The sequence below is a fragment of the Panthera onca genome, chromosome B1 (genome assembly GCF_046562875.1).
Source record: "Panthera onca isolate mPanOnc1 chromosome B1, mPanOnc1 haplotype 2, whole genome shotgun sequence".
NCBI lineage: Eukaryota > Metazoa > Chordata > Mammalia > Carnivora > Felidae > Panthera > Panthera onca.
The window spans coordinates 182,306,623-182,328,211 of record NC_138342.1 but is presented as its reverse complement, the minus strand read 5'-3'; the positions used below and the strand labels follow the sequence as shown (position 1 = coordinate 182,328,211).

At 39.8% G+C, this 21,589-nt stretch overlaps 1 long non-coding RNA gene across 1 annotated transcript in view; it reads right to left on the bottom strand.

The window, feature by feature from the left end:
- Positions 1 to 12,177: 12,177 nt before the first annotated feature.
- The window catches only part of LOC132691594 (uncharacterized), a 33,870-nt gene continuing 24,458 nt past the window's right edge, over positions 12,178 to 21,589 (bottom strand). The window contains exons 2-3 of the long non-coding RNA XR_009615886.3: positions 15,986 to 16,129; positions 12,178 to 13,717 (exon numbers count right to left, since the gene is read on the bottom strand). This is a non-coding gene — a long non-coding RNA (uncharacterized LOC132691594). The remainder of the gene's footprint in view (positions 13,718 to 15,985; positions 16,130 to 21,589) is intronic.

Genomic DNA, 21,589 nt, shown 5'->3' with positions numbered 1-21,589 from the left:
AACAAAATCCGATTAGAAGAATTTCTAGGGAGAATGGAAAGTGAAAGACAGTAAACATAATGCTTTCAAAGGGAGAACAGTGAAATCAGGCAGCAGCTGGTTGGAGCTGTAGGATCTAGACAGATGTTTTGTTTAAAGATGAGACATAGTCCCTCTTATTCTGAGTTAAATTATCCTAGGTGAGGGAAAACGTTGGGTCAGTGGGGAGGAGGAAAGAGGGGAAGGAAAGAAAGAGGGTTTTTAAAGTAAAAACGCATTTGAAGAGGAAACAAAGAATGTTGTTGTACACAGATGTGTACTATCCTGTGAATGGTGCATAAATGGAGAGATTAATTAGAAGCAGAAACAGTTAATTCTTGGGAAGTCTGGGTGGCTCAGCTGACTGAGTGTCCGATCCTTGATTTCAGTTCAAGTCATGATCCCAGGTTGTGATATCGAGCCACTCATCGGGCTCCCCACTGAGGGTGGAACCTCCTTAAGATATTCTCTCTCTCTCTCTCTCTCTCTCTCTCTCTCTCTCTCTGTCTCTCTCTCTGTCTCTCTCTCTCTCATTCACTCACTCTGCCCCCTCCCCTGTTCATAGGTGTACTCTCTCTCTCTCTGAAATGAAATGAAATGAAATGAAATGAAATGAAATGAAATGAAATAGGAAAGGAAAGGAAAGGAAAGACAAAGACAAAGACGCAGTTCATTCTCAAGACCTGTGAAAAGACTATCTGGGTCCAGGTGCAAACAAGTAGGTTTGGTAGAAGAAGGTTAATAACATTTTTTTCTGATTGTTTCGTTTTCTTAAATAAAATAAGCATTTCCATTTGCTGAGAGAGAGGCTATGAAGAGGATATTGATGGTTTGAACAGGAGGAGAAGGTCTGAGGGTGGAAAAGTTTACTGACCCGAGAAATAATGCCTGAAGGGCACTGTTGAGGACCAACGGGAGGTCTGATAAACACTAAGGATGAGATAGATAAATAGAACTGCATTTTTCCCTCAGCCACAGCACCTGTTGGTGGTTCTGCACAGGCTGGATGCGTCAGAGTTGGGTTTGGCCAGGTCAGCACAGTAGTGATTCTGGAAGAGGAGCAGTGAGAGCATTCCTCCATATCCTGTTCTCAGGAACTTTGATCCTTGTATTGATCCTCCCTTCCCTGACTTCTACAAACTCTACCTTATCTGAGTTAGAAAAACTACCAAAATTGTCCATGAAAGGTAGGGAGTAATAGCAAACTCTGACAGGCAAAGCCAGAACCCTTTAAAGCAGGCAGAGTGAGGAGAAAAGTCTTCTGTGATCTATATACCTTAGTCATTGCCCTGGTTTCTTCTTCGTGTTTAAGCTCTGTGATTTCTAGTACACTTTACCAGTGTAGAGATGCCATTAAAATGCTACAGTAGAGGCATGTAAGTTAGGTGTTACTGGTAAATATAACTAATCGCCAAGTAGAAGACCACTGTTTCCTAACTTATGGTTTGACGCTGTACAGAGTACCTGCCCACTCCATGGTTTCAGAACCCAGAAAGATAGAATGAAATCAGCTCTATTAATCAAGCAGAAGGAGTTGAATGTAAACCATAGATTTGACCATAAAGATGCATATTCATAGGCAAAAAAGTGTTCTGTTGTTGGTGGTGAGTTAGGGTTCACTGTAAAATATGGGCTAGAGGGCCTGTGTACAGACACTCAATGTGCTCAATGTTAACTTTCTAAAATATACATTTACCTCCTATTTGCTGTAAAGTTCAATTTACCATTAGGAGCCTACTGGATAGTCTTAATTATTACTTTCTCAATCTCTAAAACTGGGAAGGATTTTAATAATTACTACTACAGGGCGCTTAGGGAGGTTTTAATAACTGAAAAGATGATTTTATGAACATAATTTTGCAATGTACTTTATTAGTTTTTTTTCTTTTTTGAAATTTTGCAGCACAAGTTACCAAGAAGAAGTAACAGATTGTATTTAGGTACAAGAAAAGTGAGGAGTGAGGAACCAAAAAACTAGTCAGAACCATTTGTAATAATCAAGCCAGGAATTTAAGAAACCTGGCTCTATATTCAAATAACTAGATCACCTCTTTTATGTGAATTAGCCTATCTTCTCTATGATAGAAAATCTCCTCTGAAAATCTTTATTAATATAGAAAAGTGGACTATTTGGCTATGTCGTGTTTCTATCCATAGATTAACTTGGAGTAATTTGGCCAACCTCATGGCCTGGCAAGGAAGTTTGCACCCTTTTCCATCTCCTGCCAGCATTGTCTAAGAAAACTGAGCTTCCCAGAGAAAGGAGGACAGCTTCTCCTCAACAAGTAGCATAGTAATATTTTCTTCGTTCATAATCTTCCAACACCCCAAAGTAACCAACAAACACAAACGGTGCATCACAGTGCGATGAGATTTAAACGTTGAAAGACTAGTTGCCAGAGAATGCAAGTCAAAATTAAATAATATCAAAATAGAATACTTTTGTAGCAAGAGGGAAAGATGTGTTGAGATATTCTGATTTAGGTTAATTTAAATTGTTCTTGAGAGGAGAAAGGAAAATAAGAACTGTCCAAATCCATTTTTGTGGTCATAAACACAGTATGACAAATGTTCTACCTTCAAGAAAACATCTTGTGCTGAACATTCCACAGAAATAGAAATGAGCCTGCGTGTCTGTGTTTGCACTGAGCTACTGCATTGTGTATCCACAGACAGTATCATACTGGGTTTTGATTGATGCTTCCATTAAAATGGCTTGTGCTGTCATTTTGTATTCCCATTCTTACCTAGATAAACAATTGATTTCTTTTAATGTAGAAAAGCAGAGGGAATGTAGTACATAAATGATATAATCTTTTTTAAACTAAAATATGTATTTTATAGATGTGCTGATACTGTCGTAAAGATCTCCCTAATTTACTAGGCATGGGGAAGGAGAGAAGGAAACAAAGCCTAATAGCGATTGAGTCCTATATAGTAGTCACTGTGTTTTACAAACACATTAAGCAATCTCTTTATTCAGAGCCTTTCCCTGCCTGTGCTTTCTGTTTGGAAACCTCTTTCCCTAGGATTATGCATGGTTCTGTCTTTCCCTTCCCCCCAAGCCTTCCTTAAAACCTCATCCCTTCACACAGGCTGGATCTGATCATCCTGTCGAACATAGATGCCACTTCAATGGTTCTCCTTTCCTTGTACTATTCGTCATAGCCAATCATCATTTTGCATATAGCATATTTATTTGCTTCTTTTATTGTCTGTTCCTTTCTGGCTCCCCCTACCCCATTATACTACAAATCCCAGAGGTGTGGGGATCTTGTCGATGTTATTGCCTGCTATTTCTCCAGTGCCTAGAACAGAGCCTGACCCATATTTATTGAATGCATGAATAAATTCTTCATTCTCTTCTATGTCTCAGTAAGTCAAAGATCCTTGCTTGGAGGTTTTCGTAAGCCTTCTGATTAGTCGATTAAATGCTTTGTTGGACTGTGACTTGGGAATGTCTCTCTTATAAAGATGTTCATCCATTCCTTCTTTAATCAATCCATACTTATTTGTGATGCCTATTGGGCATTCAAGCCGAGATATTGACAAGGCAGTAGAATTAAAGGCTGAAGTTCTGGAGAGAGGTCCAGACTGAAGGTAAATATTTGGAAGTCATCCACATTTCAGTGGTATTTAAAATCAAGATCCTGCATGAGATAGTGCAATTGCAGATAGAAAAAAGGGGCCTGAAACTGAGGCCTGAACATTCCAACAGTTAGAGGCTAGGAGGTGAGAAAGAACCAGCAGAAACTGAGCAGCAGTTTCAGAGAGATGAGAGAAAAACCAGGTGAGGATAGTGTATCACGTGTGTGTGTGTTGGGAGAGTGGGGGCGTATCTGAATTCAATGTGGATAGTTCAAGGAACATAGGAACAGGAAATTACCCATTGACTTCTCAATGGAGGACACTTTTGACTCTCATAGGAGCAGTTTGGATGCAGCCATGTGGGCATGTGCAAGAGAGTTGGAAGAGGCAAAGATTATAAATGAAACTTTTGAGTACTTTTTTGTATAAAAGGAAGAAGATAGCAAAAGCTGGAGGGAGAAGAGAAGGTTTTGGCATTGTTTTAAAGACAAGAGAAATAAGTCTCCTTCCCACAGCCAACGGCAGAAAAGATTTGCCTACTTTGGTTTTATACAATTATGGTACCTGCATAAGTGAAGCATTAATCTATGTACTTTAAATGCCAGAATTCACGTGGTAAGTATTGCTTAACAGGAAGCACACTAACACCTCATGAGGCAATGCATTGTCTTCTACAAGGCAGTACTGGTTTTCCAACATACAGAGAAAGGAGCTTAATAACATTGATGAGAAAGCAATTTATTTGACCTGCTTTATTTTATTGAAATAGAATGAAAATAAGTATATTGAGCCAGATACCTCTTGAGCACTAAGACCTCTCTGTTTTTGTTATAGCTTTTAACTTTGTAACTGTTGTATAACAGAAGTGGATTGCTCCCTGGCACTTGGAATACAGATAATGTCGCTTTGTAAAATATTGGCTGAAGTCTCCAAACACCAAGGTTGGTGGAATTTTTAATGCTAGCCAGTTTTCAAGGCTCCCTCCTTACTTCTTTTATTACATAAAAAAAAAAAAAAAAAAAAAAAAACCCTGGGACCTATATTGCCTTTTTAATATATCCTAAGAAATAGGTCAGGCCCCACTTGCCCGTGTTGGCATCTGTGTTTGTTGCATTTGGCCAACCAATGCTAGCAGCAAAAGTGGAATTTTTGTTCCCCCTGGGCCAAGTGTGAATACAAGAGGCTCCTGGCCAAGGCTGCAGAGTACTAGCTTGTCGTTCAGTACTCACTGACCACCAAACACATCTCCTTCCAGAATTCACGCTCCTTTAAGCGAACTATGCTTGGGTAGGTACAACTGTCTGTGACACTTGGAAAAACCGTATCCTCTTTCCCAGTTATGAAGGCTCCAATGCCACCCTCTCTGAGTCCTCCCTGCCTTCCCCTCACCCCATCACCAAACTTCCTCTGCCTTTGGCAAGTCCAACTTCATCCCTGAAATCTAAGTTCTTCATATACAAAAACCTGTTCAGAGGTTTTCTTTAGGGCAAACCGTGTACCTTGAAATTTCTCTTTTCTACCAACAAATGCGTTAAAAGACTTATCTGTGCCCCTGGAATGTACAGACTTTCAGGATGAAGTGTCCTGGGAAAGGGCAATGCAGTGGAGGTAGGGCTTCCTCAAATGAATCACCCTGCTGCACTAGCATTGTTAAATGTACCTGTAGGATAAAGATGAGGCAGAAAGTGAAAAACTATTGTACCCTTTCCACTTAATTTCCCTTTTTTAAAGCTCTGAACTCTGGGAGGTTGTTCTTCTAACCCACTGCTAGCTGGATGTGACTTGCACTGTGTAGAGTCATACTCATGGACCAGCGGGTAGTTATGCTCTCGGAAGCCATGAAGTGGCAGGACGTTAAGGTGATCTGGTGTTACACGTGGTGCAGCGGAATACATCTTCGACTTCAACTCAATGCCACACCTATTCGAAGACCAACTTTGTTCTACGCGACATGAAAGATAACCATTATTCGTTCCATTATTTGTACTTGTCAGTGAGTCACACAGATAAGAAAAGTAAATGAGGTATCATTAAGAAAAGGCTGAGTATGGTAAATACCCTAAGAGAGGCAGAACGTGCTTCTGCACAGGGAGGCAATAAAAGCAGCCTTAGAAGAAGGAGTAAAGGCAGTATTTGACATCAGTCTTGAAGAAATGAATTTCAAACTCTGGGCTTTGACTCTGGTGGTAGAAAAATAAATTTATGGAATACATGCAGCATTTTAAAGAATCAAATCAAGTTGAAGACAGAATGTCAGAGGGTGCCATTAGTAAGAAGGTTAAATATTCTTCCTCAAATTCTCATTTCAAAGTACGTGTAAATAATGTGCCTCAACAATGATGTAAAAATATATTCCTTGGACTTGGTCTTGGCTAAAAAAAGTGTAAGAAATGTTTATTAATGTTGCATGGAATATAATCAGGTAAAAACAAGAGAGTCTGTTTCAAACAGGGGCACTATCATAACCTAACCATAGATAGAAAAAAGCTGTAGGCCCTGCTGTAGAGGTGATGAGCTGTCTCATCTATTACAATCATTGAGTAACAAAGACTCGTGAGAGATAATAATAATAATGGAGGTGACTTAAGAAAATAAAAGTAAGTGTTTTCTCCCTATCTCAAATCTTTTTGTCCCGTGGTCTCACAGTCTTTAATAGTTGGTACCTCCCACTCCATTGCTCAAGCCCAAAAAAACTAGAAACCATCTTTGGGCTGTGGCTTTCATTCCTCCCCATGCAAATCCATCAAGTGCTATTTGCCACCTTCAAAAATATCTGAAAACTATCCACCTGTCCTCATTGCTGCTACCACTGGGGTCCAAGCTGCCATTATCTTTGCCATGACTATGTCGATGGTGTCCTAGTTGGCATCTCTCTCCTCACTTTTGTGTCTTCACCTCTGCCCTCAACTTACTCTTCATCCAGAATGATCTTTCTAAAGCTCTGCTGACCAATATGGTAGCAAATAGCTACAGGTACTGATTTAAATTTAAATGAATTAAAATAGAATTGGGGCGCCTGGGTGGCTCAGTCGGTTAAGCAGCCGACTTCAGCTCAGGTCACGATCTCGCGGTCCATGAGTTCGAGCCCCGCATTGGGCTCTGGGCTGATGGCTCAGAGCCTGGAGCCTGCTTCCGATTCTGTGTCTCCCTCTCTCTCTGCCCCTCCCCCGTTCACGCTCTGTCTCTCTCTGTCTCAAAAATAAAATAAAACGTTAAAAAAAAATTAAACAGAATTTAAAGTCACATAACTTAGTCTCACTGGCCACATTTCAGGTGCTCAATAGCTACGTATTTCATCTGATATGGCAACTCTACTGGGCAATGCAGAGAACATTCCCATCCCTCCAGGTGGTGTTATTGGACAGTGCTGTTCCAAAGCATGAGCCAGGTCATGCCATCGCCCTGCTCAAAAACTCCAGTGATCTCTCATTACAGCTAGAGTAAAATCCCAAATTCAGACCATAGACTGCCAGTCCTAAACCATATCATTCTTGTGTATCTCACTAACCATGTACCGTTCTCATTCCTCAGTGGCTCGCTTCCTTTCTCTTGCTTGTTCAAATCAAGGCCTCAACTGAGGCCTTTACATTTGTTGTTTTCTTTGACTAAAATATTCTCTCTCTACTGCCCTTCCTTCCCACAGCTGGTCTATTTAAATCTCTTAAGTATAACTTCAGGTTCCCTCCTCAGAGAGGACTGTCCTAGTTATTTTATGTAGCATCAGCTTGTTTATACCATTCATCATAGTTACCATAATTGGATTTATGTAACTTATTAGTATGTTTATTGACCATAGTGTTTACCCATCGTCTTTCTTCCCCCTCTGGAAGACAAACCTGTTTCCTGCCTTGCTCACTACAGTATCTCAAATACCTAGTACATTCTCAAAAAATATTTGATGAATGAATGAACCCCACAAAAAGAGTTAAACCTATAGAAATGGTGGGGAAAGAGTCTTAAAAGCAAAATAGACAATAGCTGATGTAGAGATGTTGAATATTTATAGGAAGTGGCATAATCAGATGCTTTTGGAAGACTACTCTTCTAGCTCTTCATGTTCAGTTCGGAAAGTTGAAATAGAGAAAGACCTAAAATTGTACTGCATTAGGGAAAGCTGGGGAAAGAGTACATGGGACTCTATCCCGTTTTGCAACTTCCCATGAGTCTATAACCACTTCAAAAATAAAAAGCTAAAAAGAAATTGTAGCATTTCTCAGTTGATGCAATAATGACCAAAATTACAAAAATAATGCATTGGAGTTTTAGTTGGAAAAATAATTAAGGGAAAAAAGTGTCTAATATGACTCAATTTAGTATGTTTTGCTTTATACATTTGCATTAATGTGAGCTTTCTGTTTACAGACTTCGTTAGTATGCTCAAGTTGAATGCTTTGAATTTCAGTACCCAACAATCCACAGAAACATACAATAGGCCATTCTATGACTTAATCAGGAGAGTCTCCTATAGATAGGAGTTATAGTTGATGGCTTGGTGCCCATGTCACACTCTCTGTGCCCACCTCAAATTCCACCCACAGTTGTCACTATGCACTGATAGCATTTGACCTCAAGAGGGCTGTGCGCCTTTCCACCCTCTCTGAAGCTGCAGGGAAATTGCAAGAGATTCATGTGCCCAGGAGAAGTTGTCAAAGAATATGAGACAAGTACAAAGTCAATTAATGTCCCAGCCTTCTGTCCTTCAGAAGGATAATTCTGGGAGGTTAGCTCTATATTTCTCGGGAGTTCTCCATGGAATCAGCAACCCCCTTCCCCACCCACAGAAGGAGCCCACATAATTCCTTGTTTTACTCTTCCTTTTCCCTCCGTTCTACTTCCTTGGAGTCCCTAACTCCTAAATAAATTATCCTTACCCAAATCCTGGCCTCTGTTTAGGAGGAACTCACACAAGGTCGGGGTCTGAAGTGACCCTAGAAAGTAGAACGTCAGGATGGGATACTGGAAATGGAGCATTCCTCTAGTCAGATGGCAGCAACGAAGGCAGCGCTGGTGAACTGTGAAGTGACATTGGCCTTTGGCATGCTGAGAGCCATGATTCTTTCACCTCACATGGATCTGGATGAAGTACAAGTGGAAGGGACAGCATTGGATTATTCAATAGCTGTAGCGCAAGAACAAGATAGGAGCAATTGAAATGATAAGGACTGTGTATTATTGGCAAGTTTTTCTTATTTGTCTTGGAATCAGTCATTAAGGAAAACAAGAAAAGATAGGCTCAGATGAGTAAACTATCATGTCAGGGCTTTCTGTTGTTGCTACAACTGTTGTATGGCAGCATTTAAAGAAACTCTCACTTTCGCAGCAGTACATTGTGCCATGTTAGATATCCAGCCCAGGTTTTAATTAAAAGATTAGCAGGAACACAAAGAACACTGAATGTGCAGCTTGACAGACCTCCTCTACTAAACTCAGTGCTTTGCCAGAGAAGAGGTAAGATTCTGAGGCCTGGTATAAGTTTATTTGTGTGGCTGTGCCAGAATACCATGAAGCCTTGCATTCTCTACCCCCACTGGGCTAGCAGAAGCAATCTGCTTTCCCCTACAGTTGAGAAGACCAGCCTCCCTGTGTCTGGACACCTTGCAAGAATCTTACCTATAGCATGTGCCTTACAAAACAGAGCATGTCCCTTTCCAGATCTGTTCCACCTTCTCTCATTATAAGCAGGCCAATAGCTGGAGTCATGTCTCATTGTAGGCTAAAAGGGGGAACACTGTTCCTAATCTGGGACTATTTCACCAAAAGAGTTGGGGCCTGGCCAATATGTACCAGTGGGAAACAGGGGAACAGTGTAGGAAGTGGATCTAAGGGTTGTTAGACTGGAAAGGAGGTGGAGTATCAGGTTAGAAGAGAATTTGTTGATGTGGAAGACTTTGAACATCTTGGTAACTCAAGATTTTGCCTCCCAGATTGACTGTACCCGTTAAGAAAAATCTTTAAGGTTTCTTAGTTTGGACTCTCTCACCCTCTTGCCTGGCTAGGGATTCATATCCCCAAATATCCCATAACTTCTTTCTCTTTCCAGTTGTGTTTGTGTTTAAAACATATTTCTGGAATGCCTAGAAAAAAATCTGGCCACTTCAAGAAATGCCTCATCAAGAATCTATGGCATCACCAATCACCTGCATTTCCTTATGGTAACTTTGCTAATAAAGTAGTTTTTGCCATGGAAAAAGAAAGTGATCATTTTTACTTTAGTATTTTACTTCCATTAAATTTTAAGATCTGTTTTAACCGTAAAATTCAATAAGGTAAGTATAAGATGATAAATTGTATTTACATATATCAGCAATGATGCCTTTGGCCCTCTCAAATAGGCCCTGAAAATAAGGAAATGTACTGCCTCCAGAACAAAAGGTCTAGAACTGGGGTGACTCCCGGTGAGTTATAATCATTAAGGATGATGTCACCATTACCAGAGAGGTTATTTCCCCTCTCTGCTTTACCATCTTTGGTGTTTGGCCTTTGCTCTCCGGTTGGCTCCTTTCCTTTTGTAAGAGGCCTGCAGGAGTTCTAGATGTTAGATCTAGATCAGTAACTACAACACCACGAAACACATGTCCCTAATGCCTCTTTAAGAGCTAGAAAACAGATCTTAGAATCCCCTCCAGATGGCTCATCGGCCTCATCTGGGTCACTTGCCCAAACCTGAATGATCAAAGTCATGAACATAACACCACCATGATTACTTAGTCTAATTGAGATTCACCCAAGCCGTGGATGAGGTCATTTCCTTGATCATGTGGTAAATGAGCAAAGTCAAGGTTTTATTAGCAAGGGAGATAAGGGAAGTGAAAGTAGGCCATATAATCCGTTCTATCTGTCCTACACAATTTTCAGTGAGGATCCTGAGGGCAAGGCCATGAATGCATTATCCACGCAGCCTACAGCACAGTCTGCTAGGCCTGAGTAAGGTGCCCTTAGCAATGTGATCTAGTGATTGTTGTCCATTGTTCTGACTGGGCCACAGAAACAGAGTGAATTGGCACTTTATGTCTGCTGATAAAGTGTCACAGAATGACCAGAGCTTATGTAACTTAAACTCAATGTTAATATCTAAACTCACAGTCTTTGAAGGCAACCAAGAACACTACCCAAAGCAGATAATAAATAACATCGGAACAAGCAGCCTCATTTTGTGCTGTTGGCCATAGCAAATGCATTTGATATATGACTTGCACTTGCAACCTTCACCATCAGTCCCACATGATCTAAAAGATGAGAGATAGAGGCGCCTGGGCGACTCCGTCAGTTAAGCGTCTGACTTCAGCTCACGTCATGATCTCGTGGTCGGGTATGTGAGTTCCAGGCCACCTTAGGCTCTGTGCTGACAGCTCAGAGCCTGGAGCCTGCTTCATATTCTGTGTCTCCCTCTCTCTCTGCCCCTCCCCAACTAGCGTCCTGTCTCTGTCTCTCAAAAAATAAAATAAAAACATTAAAAATGAATAAATGAATGAATGAATGAATGAATTAGAGAGAGGTTCTGCATAGCTGGTTTTCCATAGGCTTGCATCCAAGCCAAATACCTAATACAAACTGAAGCCTTGTAGAGGTGACTACACATGTGTGGGTTTTGGTGTATCTTTCTTTATGCTTGCAAAAGAGATCTGTGAAACTATGTTTTATCCGTCCAAATATGTTCTCAGTGAATTGTTGGTTTAACTGTCTATGGCAAAACTATGAGGAAAAGTAGTGAATTAAGAAAAGCCAAGTTAAAGTAAATAATCCCTTCTTAATTCCTCTGGTGTGCAAATTTAGATTCATGTCCTTTGAAGTTTTTGTTTTGTTTTGTTTTGTATTCAGCTATACTGAATTTATCCTGGACAGCTTCAAGTGTCTATCTCCATGACTGCTCTAAAATTTTTAACAATGTTAGGATAATTTCACATGTTAAAACACCTATTATCAGAAATAGTACTCAAAGTTAAATTCTATAAAACAAAAACATACAAAAACATTCCAAAATTCAATTTAAAAATTTGAAATAAAAAAGTGGTCAAGCCATTTTGGTGAGTTTGCATTTGCTGCTTTGCAACAAAGCATATTATTGTGAAAAATTAGTACACTTTTCGTCACTTTTCCTACTCGTAAAGCAAAACTATCAAATTGCATACGTAAGGAGGTTAGCCAAAAGTGAAAACGCATTTACATACTCTTCCTTCTCAATTTATTTGAGTCACTGAGTTCAGCCAGTTGGGAAGACATTTCTGTTTAGTATAAAGAATCATATTCCCACAGATTATACTAACCCTAAACCAGCCTTTGATATAAGAATTAGTTTGCAGTTAGTTGCTTTTGTCAACAGTTTCAAGCCAGAATTAAAGAACTGTAAATTAGTTAAGAGCTATCAATGACCTCCAGAGCTCCATCTGAATAGTGGACCCCACTCCATCCTGCAATTACCTCATGAAGGTAACCATCAGCCCACGCAACCATGACAGAAAAAAATATGGTAACTGTAAAGGAAGTCAGGAAACAATGTTGTGAGAAAATTACCATGTTTAATTCTTGGTTACATTTCTTTGATGCTGGGGAAGAATTTAAAATATGAGACTTTCTATTCTGCTTTTTAAAATATATATATATATATATATATATATATATATAGGTTATTCGCATATGCTTGCATCTAAGAACACCCAAAAGATAACTGTTTGTCAGACCTAATCTGACCTCATGGAAGTGTAGGGCTGAAAGCTAATTGGCAATCTGATTCAAAGTCCTTTATTTTACAGAAGATGGACTCACTAGGCAGTTAGGAACAGAGCCGGAGGCACTTCTCGTTTTTCTCAGTCAGTCCAAGACTTCATTAAGCCCAGTATTCTGGGCAGTCTCGAAAGTGATGTTTCCTAAAACTAAACCGAAGTACAGCTTCCTAAACTATATTCTATAAGGTATAGTTAATCTGCAAATAAGAGCTTCAAAGAGAAGTAAATGGGCATTAATTTTGGTATCCTAGAACTCCGGTTCAGGGAACACAGATTGAGGTAGAAACCCAAAGAGTGTCCCACTTGTAGGGTGAAAGCATAAGAGGAAAAGTAAAGGGGCAATTCCATGAGTTGAAGAAAAGAAAAAGTTTTCTATGGTGTTAACAAGCTATGCTATTCTGGGTTTTGCATTGATTGATTACTGATTGTGACTGCACAAAGTCCACAACTGTTCTTATGATCAGGGTGTCCGTTCTCCTTCTGACTTCTCCAGCAATTGTTTAAAACCGTTGCTGTTTTTCCAGGTCCAAAGGCTCTGGCCAGGTTCAGACAAAGGCGAGTAAGGCAGTTTGTCTGCAGTGGTTGCTGAGGCTCTATTTTAAAATGGCTCCTGTGGTGTTACTTATCCACAATATTAACAAGTGTTTCACAAGAAAGGGATCATAGACAAATAATTATCTCTGGGAGGGGCTAGGTCAAAGTTAACCCACTTTTCTGTCTCTGGTAATTTACAGAGCCTTTAATGTGCTCCTATAGACTCCTATAGTCTCTTATATGGAGACCTGTAGGCATTAGATTGACGTTGACATAGAGGCATTACATGTAGGCTTTAGGCTGAAATGTGTTACGAACTTAATTGACCTCCTTGGTTCTTGTTTTATCTTGTTATTGTTTATGGTTGTTTAGTGTTTGGGGGGATTGTTTGTTTATTTACTTTTTGATCAAAACACCTAGAAGAAAAATAGTATTCCATGGAACCGAAAATGTTACTTCTATCACTTAGAACTTGATGTGCTCTACATTACAGAAAAAAACACAAAATATAAAAGGCTTAAACAAAATAAAATTTTACTTTTCTCTCAGGCAAAGGGAATCTGGAGTATTTAGGCAAAATTTTGCAGGTTCCAGAGTCCTCAGGGCTCATGTTCCTTCCATCTTTCTGTTCTACCTCCTAGTTTGTGGCTTCTATCCCCAAGGTCATCTCATAGTCCAAGTTGACTTCCCAAATTTCTGCCACTTTGTTCACAGTCCAGGAAGCAGCTGAGTCAGCTTCTTTTTGGCAGAGAGCGCCCACACAATACTTTTGTCGACAATTGACAAAGAGTACTAGAAAATGAAATACTTTAGGTGACTTCATTACCTCCTCCAATAAAATCTGGATTCTTCACCTAAGGGAGAATTAAAATGTATAGTCATTTAGCAAGAAGTCTTTTCCACACACTTCTAGGGCACAGAAGAGGAAGGAAGAGGAAGAAGAGGAAGGAGTGGAGATGAGGCAGGGGAGGAGGTGGAGAGGGAGGAAAAAGAAGGGGCAGAGGGAGGAGGAAAGGAAGAAGTTGTTTTTGAATGCATTTTTTAAATGTTTATTTTGTTCTTAGAGAGGGAGCAGAGGAGGGACAGAGAGGTGACAGGGATGGGGAAGGGGCACAGAGGATCTGAAGTAGGCTCTGTGCTGACAACAGACAGCCTGATGCAGGGCTCGAACTCACGAACTGTGAGATCATGACCTGAGCTGAAATCAGACGATTAACCGATTAACCGACTGAGCCACTCAGGCGTCCCTGAATGCATTTTAAGGTACATTTTATTACACAACAGGTATCTGGAGGTAAGGAAGCAATTTATTGACTGTAGAGACGGTAAATGTGTTATCATTCCTGTCAAGATGCCTGCTTAAACAGATCTCAGATTTTGACTGATGTCTTCCAAATGTTCAAATGCATGGCCTATCAAACTGTCTTCCTAACAAGCCCTAACCTGACTTTCTATACTTTGCATACGTTTACCGACTGCATCCATTATCATAATGAATAAAACAAGTAGGTGACAGTTCAATCATGAGATGTAATAGGGCCAAAGAGAGGTAATCACCTTGGTAAGTTTGGTTTTTGACAGTTTATAACATCTTGAACTGAAGTGCTTACTGATTGCCAACTACTTTTCTAACTTAAGCCAGATTTCTCTCAGTAAATAGTAGAGAAAATGAAAATATCAAGAAAGAATTACACTTGGTTATTGCAAAGGTTTTCTGTCAGTTCTTATAGGCATCTAAACAGTGAAGCAAAACTTCACCAATCTCTAGTTTTCTTGAAGATAACACACACGCTGTTCAGAAGTGCTTTAAGTGGATCTCTTTGGAGTAAGTGTTCATATATAAATTTTTTTTAATATTAGTATATTTCTTCTTTGAAAAAATCAGAGAAATTGAATGTCACGAAAATAACAGGTACACCAAAGGGAATATAGTCAGTGACACTGTAATAGTATGTGGTGACAGATGGTAGCTACAGTTGTGATGAGCATAGCATAATGTATAGACTTGTCCAACCACTATGTTGTACATCTGACACTAATGTGACATTGTGTGTCACCTATGTTTCAATCAAAAAAAGCAGAAAGAAAGAAAGAAAGAAAGAGAGAAAAAAGAAAGAAAGAGAGACACAGAAAGAGGAAGGAAGGAAGGGAGGGAGGGAGGAAAAGATCAGAGCAGTTGATTTAACTGGAGACAGAAATCACAGCAATTTTCACCAGAGTATATTTGGAAGAAGGTGATTAATGTCAATACAAGTATGGTTCCATAGTTTATAATAAGATACAGGGACTTCCCTCTGTCAGTTATGTTAAAGTGTACCTGTACATTTTCTATTTTGAGCTCAACTTAAGTGGTCTGAGTGAGGTAAGGAAGAGGAACAAGAAAATAAGGGACAAGAAAGTATCATGCATATTTCTATGGGTCAGGCACCATACTGAATGTCTCAGGTATATTTTCATACTTATCTGCCATGGTTAATTTATGAGCATGTTTATTAGTCCCATTTTAGAGATGAGAAAAATGTGGACAGAATACAATTTTTTTAAGAGGCTTAATCAAGAAAAGTAGACTGTGCTGTCCAAGTCAGCCTGGTTCTCAAGATATTTCCTTCTTGCTCTATCATACCTGGCATATTTTCTTAGGTGGTTAGTTCCCCAAGAGTTAAGCATTTATTTATTTCAAGCAAAAGCTCTTAAAAACAAGGTAGAGACTGCAGGAAGAAAGAGGAAATGCATACCTAAGCAAGGTTTTAGGAACCAAATTTACTTCCTTCTGGAAAGTGAACCGAAAAACCCAGAAGTTGGTAACTTTGAAATTAGTCTGATGAAGACTGACTCCATTGGAGCTCCTGGGCAGGACTATCTGGATTCCAGGGGCTTCCTGGAGAATATTTTTAAAAGAAGATTTCTTTATCCTGAGGAATAAATGAGTAGCGGACTGGAGCAGAACCAGAAAGAACTCTTGGTAGATACGCTGTTGGGGTGGTGATGGTGATGTAGGGACTTCAGGAATTTGGACAGTGACAGAAAGCTGAAAGCATACTTGTAGTAACATAAACACCAAAAAGACCTGAGTCCTGTGGGCAAAAGCAGTGAGGAAGAATTTTGTCACAGAGTGAACTTACCAGGAAGCCATTGTGAATGAGGCACAAGCGTGGAGCATAGCTTTTCTGGGCAGCACTGAAGCTGTTGTTCTCTTGACTAAATATATATACTTTAGAAGTAGTCTGAGCACTATGAATATTTATGAGCCTGGAGATATGTGGAATCTGGAAAAAAAAAAAAAAAGCAGTTGGTGAATCACTCCAGGAATCTCCTCACCTAGTTAAAGTATTTAGATAGGTTTTGATTCTAGCAAATTTAAAGGGGGCCAAACAGGAAACACTCCATCACTGATGAATAGAAATACACACTTCCCCTGCCCCAACACACACTCTACTCTCTTTCTTCCATCTAAAAGGATTTCCCTTTCTATCTTTCATTTTTCTGTGGAAAAAGAAGAATGAATGAATTGAACCAACCTCTGTTGAAAAAAAGCATTGCTCATCTCCATTTTGTCTTTGCTGTCTAACTGGGCTACTTATGAGGAGGTAGGAACACAAAGACTATGGGCCCAAAATGGTCAGGTCACTTTCTTTAGAATGGACTGCCTATTGTTAATGACTTTTTAATTCTAATTCTTTCAGACGCCACTGTATTACTGAATGTGCTAACTTGGTTATTTTGATATTTCCTTACCCAAGCAAGTAGAAACAATCCCATTCCTCAGTATAGCTTTGAAGATTTCACATATTTCCCCTGTCCATCCAGTTTTCATTTGTGACAGGAAACTCACAAAGAAATAACTGAAATTTTTATGGAAATACTTACGGGTAATTGTTTCTAGGACTCTGTATAGTCAAATTGTTTTTTAGGCTACAATGAAAGATTAGGGCAGCAACACTGCTTTCTGCACTCGGCACACAATTTCATGTAAGTGAATAACTCCGAACAAAAGGAAGCAGAGAAGAATAAAATGAAAAGCCACATTGACTGCGTGCCTTTTTCTCCCGTTATATTCAACCCAGAAAACACTGTGTGAGGAAGTATAACGCATAATGTAGCCAAGAACTACTGAATGTTACCGTTGAATGTGTTTAATCCATAGAATAAATACTTCATTTGCAGAGTAAGGAAACTGAATTTGATCTTTAAGCAGTTTCTTCAAGACACAATAATTACCTTTATTGTCAGCAGGAAGAAAATTTACTCCCCCAAAATCAAAAAGTCTCACATATGATCTGAGAAAACAAATGACATCGCCATACCTCACAATGTCACCAGCTCCCTCTTGGCTCACCCTCTCAGCAATTCTTTGGTCATCACTCCTTGCAGACTGAAGGATGCCAAGCAAAAGGGAACACAAATTCTGTTTCCATTTCCTTGTAATAATGGAAAGTTGGATGTCTGGTTTGAAAGATACAAATCTTACCAGTGGCTCTATCTAGATTTTGAACTTCATGAATGACTAGAGAGCACTACACATTTCCATCATTCCAATGAGCTTTCTTCAAAGTGTTACAGAGGAAGTGGGCATATGGTTCATTTACTGCACAAATACTGACATTGAACCACAAAGAAGTCCTGGGAAACCACTCAAAGCCTGGTTCACACACCAGGCTTTGGTCCTAAGGCTAAAGTCTGTGGGTTAAGAAAAGGAATTTGCTAAGCATCTACTAGTTTGTCCCTTCTTGCAGCCCTTAGCTCCAGACCCCATTCTTTGAAGTTTAGATTAACTGAGGACATTGGAAAAGGCATTACAGAAGGGAAATCAGCATTTGCAGATAAATTCAGGTATGTTTGGGAAATGGTGGGTATTTCAGTTCGGCTACTGTATGGCATTTATAGGCAGGAATGCTAGACAATGAAGCTAGAGATGCACGTAAGATGTTTGTAAGACCTCAACAGCCATTCCATACACCACAGTGACTGGTCAGTGGGGACAAAGTCGTGATCTTTCCCCAACTGGCCACATGTTGTATCCTCCCCCGTGTTTATTTCATTTCGCTTATTCAATACAGTCAAGTTCAGAATGGATGAGCAGAGATGCACAGTACCTTTGGAGATAAGTATCTTCCTCCTTACAGTGCTAAGGGCATGAGCAAAAGCAGAAGAATTCACAGAAGCTATCTGCGCTATGAATCATTATTTATAAGCAGAACAAATTTAACTGTGGTACCATAAACAGAGTCCAACAGATGAAGGTAAGAGTTTAACTCTTACCTGGATTTTTTACTTCCATTTAGTATGTAGAAACCCACAAAGGAAACCCACTCCCAATCAACTATAAAAGAGAACCATATAAAATACAAATCATAAGTTTCTATGAGCCCATCAGGGAGCTGAGGTCACAAGGAAACTCAGAACCTGAATTGCAAGGAGAGATAAGCCTTTTTAAGCATATGAACTGTATCATCTGTGGTAGATCCTGAGGAAAAGAACTAACCATCGTATTCGTGAGTAAGGAGAATCAACGAGATTTTAACAGATCATTAAAGTATAAGCGTATACTAGGATCCCAGTCTAGAATAGCTGGAGGCCCCAGACATAAGGGAAGTTCATGCTAATCCCTGACAGCCACCAATTTGTTCTCTGTTTCTGTGAGTTTGTTTCTTCTAGATTCTACATATATGTGAGATCATATAGTATTTGTCTTTCTCTGTCTACTTACTTCATTTAGCAAAATGCCCCCAAGTTTCATCCATGTTGTCACAAATGGCAGGATTTTTTATGGCTGAGTAATAGTTCATGCTCTCTCTCTATACCACATTTTCGTTATCCATTCATCTGTCCGTGGACACAGGTTGTTTCCATGTCTTGGCCATTGTAAACAATACTCCAGTGAACACAGGGGTGTGGTTATCTTTTCAAGATAGTAATTGAATTTCCTTCAGATACGTACTCAAAAGTCCAATGGATGGATCATATGGTAGTTCTTTTAACTTTTTGAGGAGCCTCCATACTGTTTTCCACAGTGGCTACACCAATTTACATTCCTATCAACAGTGCACCACGGTTCCTTTTTCTCCACAATCTTCCCCACACATGTTATCTCTTATCTTCTTGATGACAGTCATTCTAACAGTTGTGAGGTGACACCTTGTTATGGTTTCAATGCACATTTTCTTGATGATTAATGACATTTGCACCTTTTCACAGACTTGTTGGAGTTTGGAATACCTTCTTTGGCAAAATGTGTATTCGGGTTCTTCGACCATTTTTAATTGGATTATTATGAGTTTTTCTGTTTTATTTTGTTTTGCTTTTGAGTTGTATGAGTTCCTTATACATTTTAGATATTAACCCTTTTTTAAAAATTTTTTTTAATGTTTATTTATTTTTGACACAGAGAGAGACAGAGCATGAATGGGGGAGGGGCAGAGAGAGAGGGAGACACAGAATCGGAGCAGGCTCCACGCTCTGAGCCATCAGCCCAGAGCCCGACGTGGGGCTCGAACTCACAGACCGCGAGAACGTGACCTGAGCTGAAGTCGGACGCTTAACCAGCTGAGCCACCCAGGCGCCCCATTTTTTTTAAAATTTTTTTTAACGTTTATTTATTTTTGAGACAGAGAGAGACAGAGCATGAACGGGGGAGGGGCAGAGAGAGAGTAGGTATTAACCCTTTATTAGATATATGGTTTGCAAATATTTTCTCTGACTCTGTAGGTTGCCTTTTCATTTTGCTTTTTTTTCCTTCTGTGCAGAAACTTTTTAGTTTGGCAAAGTCCCATTTGTTTACTTTTACTTTTGTTGGTTATGTTTTAGGTACCATATCCATAAAATCATTGCCAAAATCAATGTCAAGGAGCCTTTTCCCTATATTTTCCTCTAGTGGTGTTTTGGTTTCATGTCATACATTTAAGTCTTTAATTCATTTCTAGTTAATTCTTATAAGTGGTTTAAGATAGTGGCCCACTTTCATTCTTTTGCATGTCAATATCCAGTTTCCCAGCATCATCTATATTGAAAACACTATCTTTTCCCTTTGAATATTCTTAGTTCCCTTCTCAAATACTAGTTGACCATATATGCAAGGGTTTATTTCTGGGCTTTTGATTCTGTTCCATTTGTGTGCATGTGTATGTGTGTGCGTGTGTGTATATTTATGCCAGTATCATGCTGTTTTCATTACTATAGTTTCATAATATAGTTTGAAATCAGGAAGTGTGATGTGTCCACTTTGTTCTTTTTTTTCCTTGGGGTTGTTTTGATTCTTAGAGATCTTTTGTGGTTCCATACAATTTTTAGAATTATTTTTTTCTACTTTGGTAAAAAATGCCCTTGGAATCTTGATAGGGATTGCATTGAATCTATATATAGTTTTGGGTAGTATGAACATTTTAATAATATTAATTCTAATCTATGAACACAGGATATCTTTCCATTTATTTGTGTCTTTTATATTATTTTTATATTACTTGTATAAAAGTCTTATAATTTTCAATGCATAGATCTTTCACCTGCATGGTTAAATTTATTCATAAGTATTTTATTGTTTTTGATGCTTTTATAAGTAGTATTATTTTCTTTCTTTCTTGGATCATGTGTTTTAGTGTAAAGAAATGAAACTGGTTTTTGTATATTGACATTGTATCCTGCAACCTTATTTCTTTCTTCTTGCCTGACTGTCTTGGTTAAGACTTTGAGGACTATGTTGAAAAGCAGCTGACAGTGGATACCCTTGTCTTGTCCTTGATATTAGAGGAAAAACTCTCAACCTTTCACTGTTAAGTATGACATTAGCTTTGGGCTTGTCATATGTGGCCTTTATCACGTTGAGACGTGTTCCTTCTATACCCAACCTCTAGAGAGTTTTTATCAAAAATGGGATGTTGAATTTTGTGCAATGCTTTTTCTACAGCTATTGAGATGATTATATGATTTTTACTATTCATTCTATTAATGTGCTGTATCACATTTACTGCCTTGGGTCTGTCACCATAAAGCTTTTTAAAATAAATAAAGTCATCGGAAGATGGTGGCATACGAGGTGAGCTGGGCTCACCTCATCCCGCTGGTCACTTAGATTCCACCCATATCTGCCTAACCCAGAAAACTTCCAGAAGACTAGCAGAACAGGACTCTCCAGAGCCAACCATAGACAAGAGGCCAACGGAAGAGGGTAGGAAGGGCAGAGAGGCGGTGCATGCTACACGGACTGGAGGGAGGGAGCTGGAGCTGTGGAAGGGCAGACCGCCTGGCAAGGCAGAGCCTCTGAGTCTGGCTTGCAAATGCGGAGGGACTGGACTCGGCGAGTTCTGTCAGCCAGCAGGACTTAACATCAAGAATGTTATAAGTCAACAGCTCCACTCAGAGAGCAGGAAGGTGAGAGGTCACCAGGGGGGAGAGGTGTTGAACCCTGGAAGACAGAGCTCAGCTCTGTGGGGAACAAAGGCACTGGCCAGCGCCATCTCCCTCTCCCATCCCCCAGCCAAAATCCCAAAGGGAACCAGTTCCCGTGGCTGACCTTGCTTGCACCACGCAAACGCCCAACGCTGTGCTTCTGTGGATCCATCCCTCCGATGGGTCTGCCTCCCTTCTGGTGCTGCAGGGCCCCTCCTACAGGGGACAACCTATGGCAAAGTGAGCTAAGCCTGCCCCTCCCGCCCCCTGTGCACCTTGCAGATCCCCCCGGCTAATGCGCCAGATCCCATCAAAGCAGCACCACAAGCCTGGCAGTGTGCAAG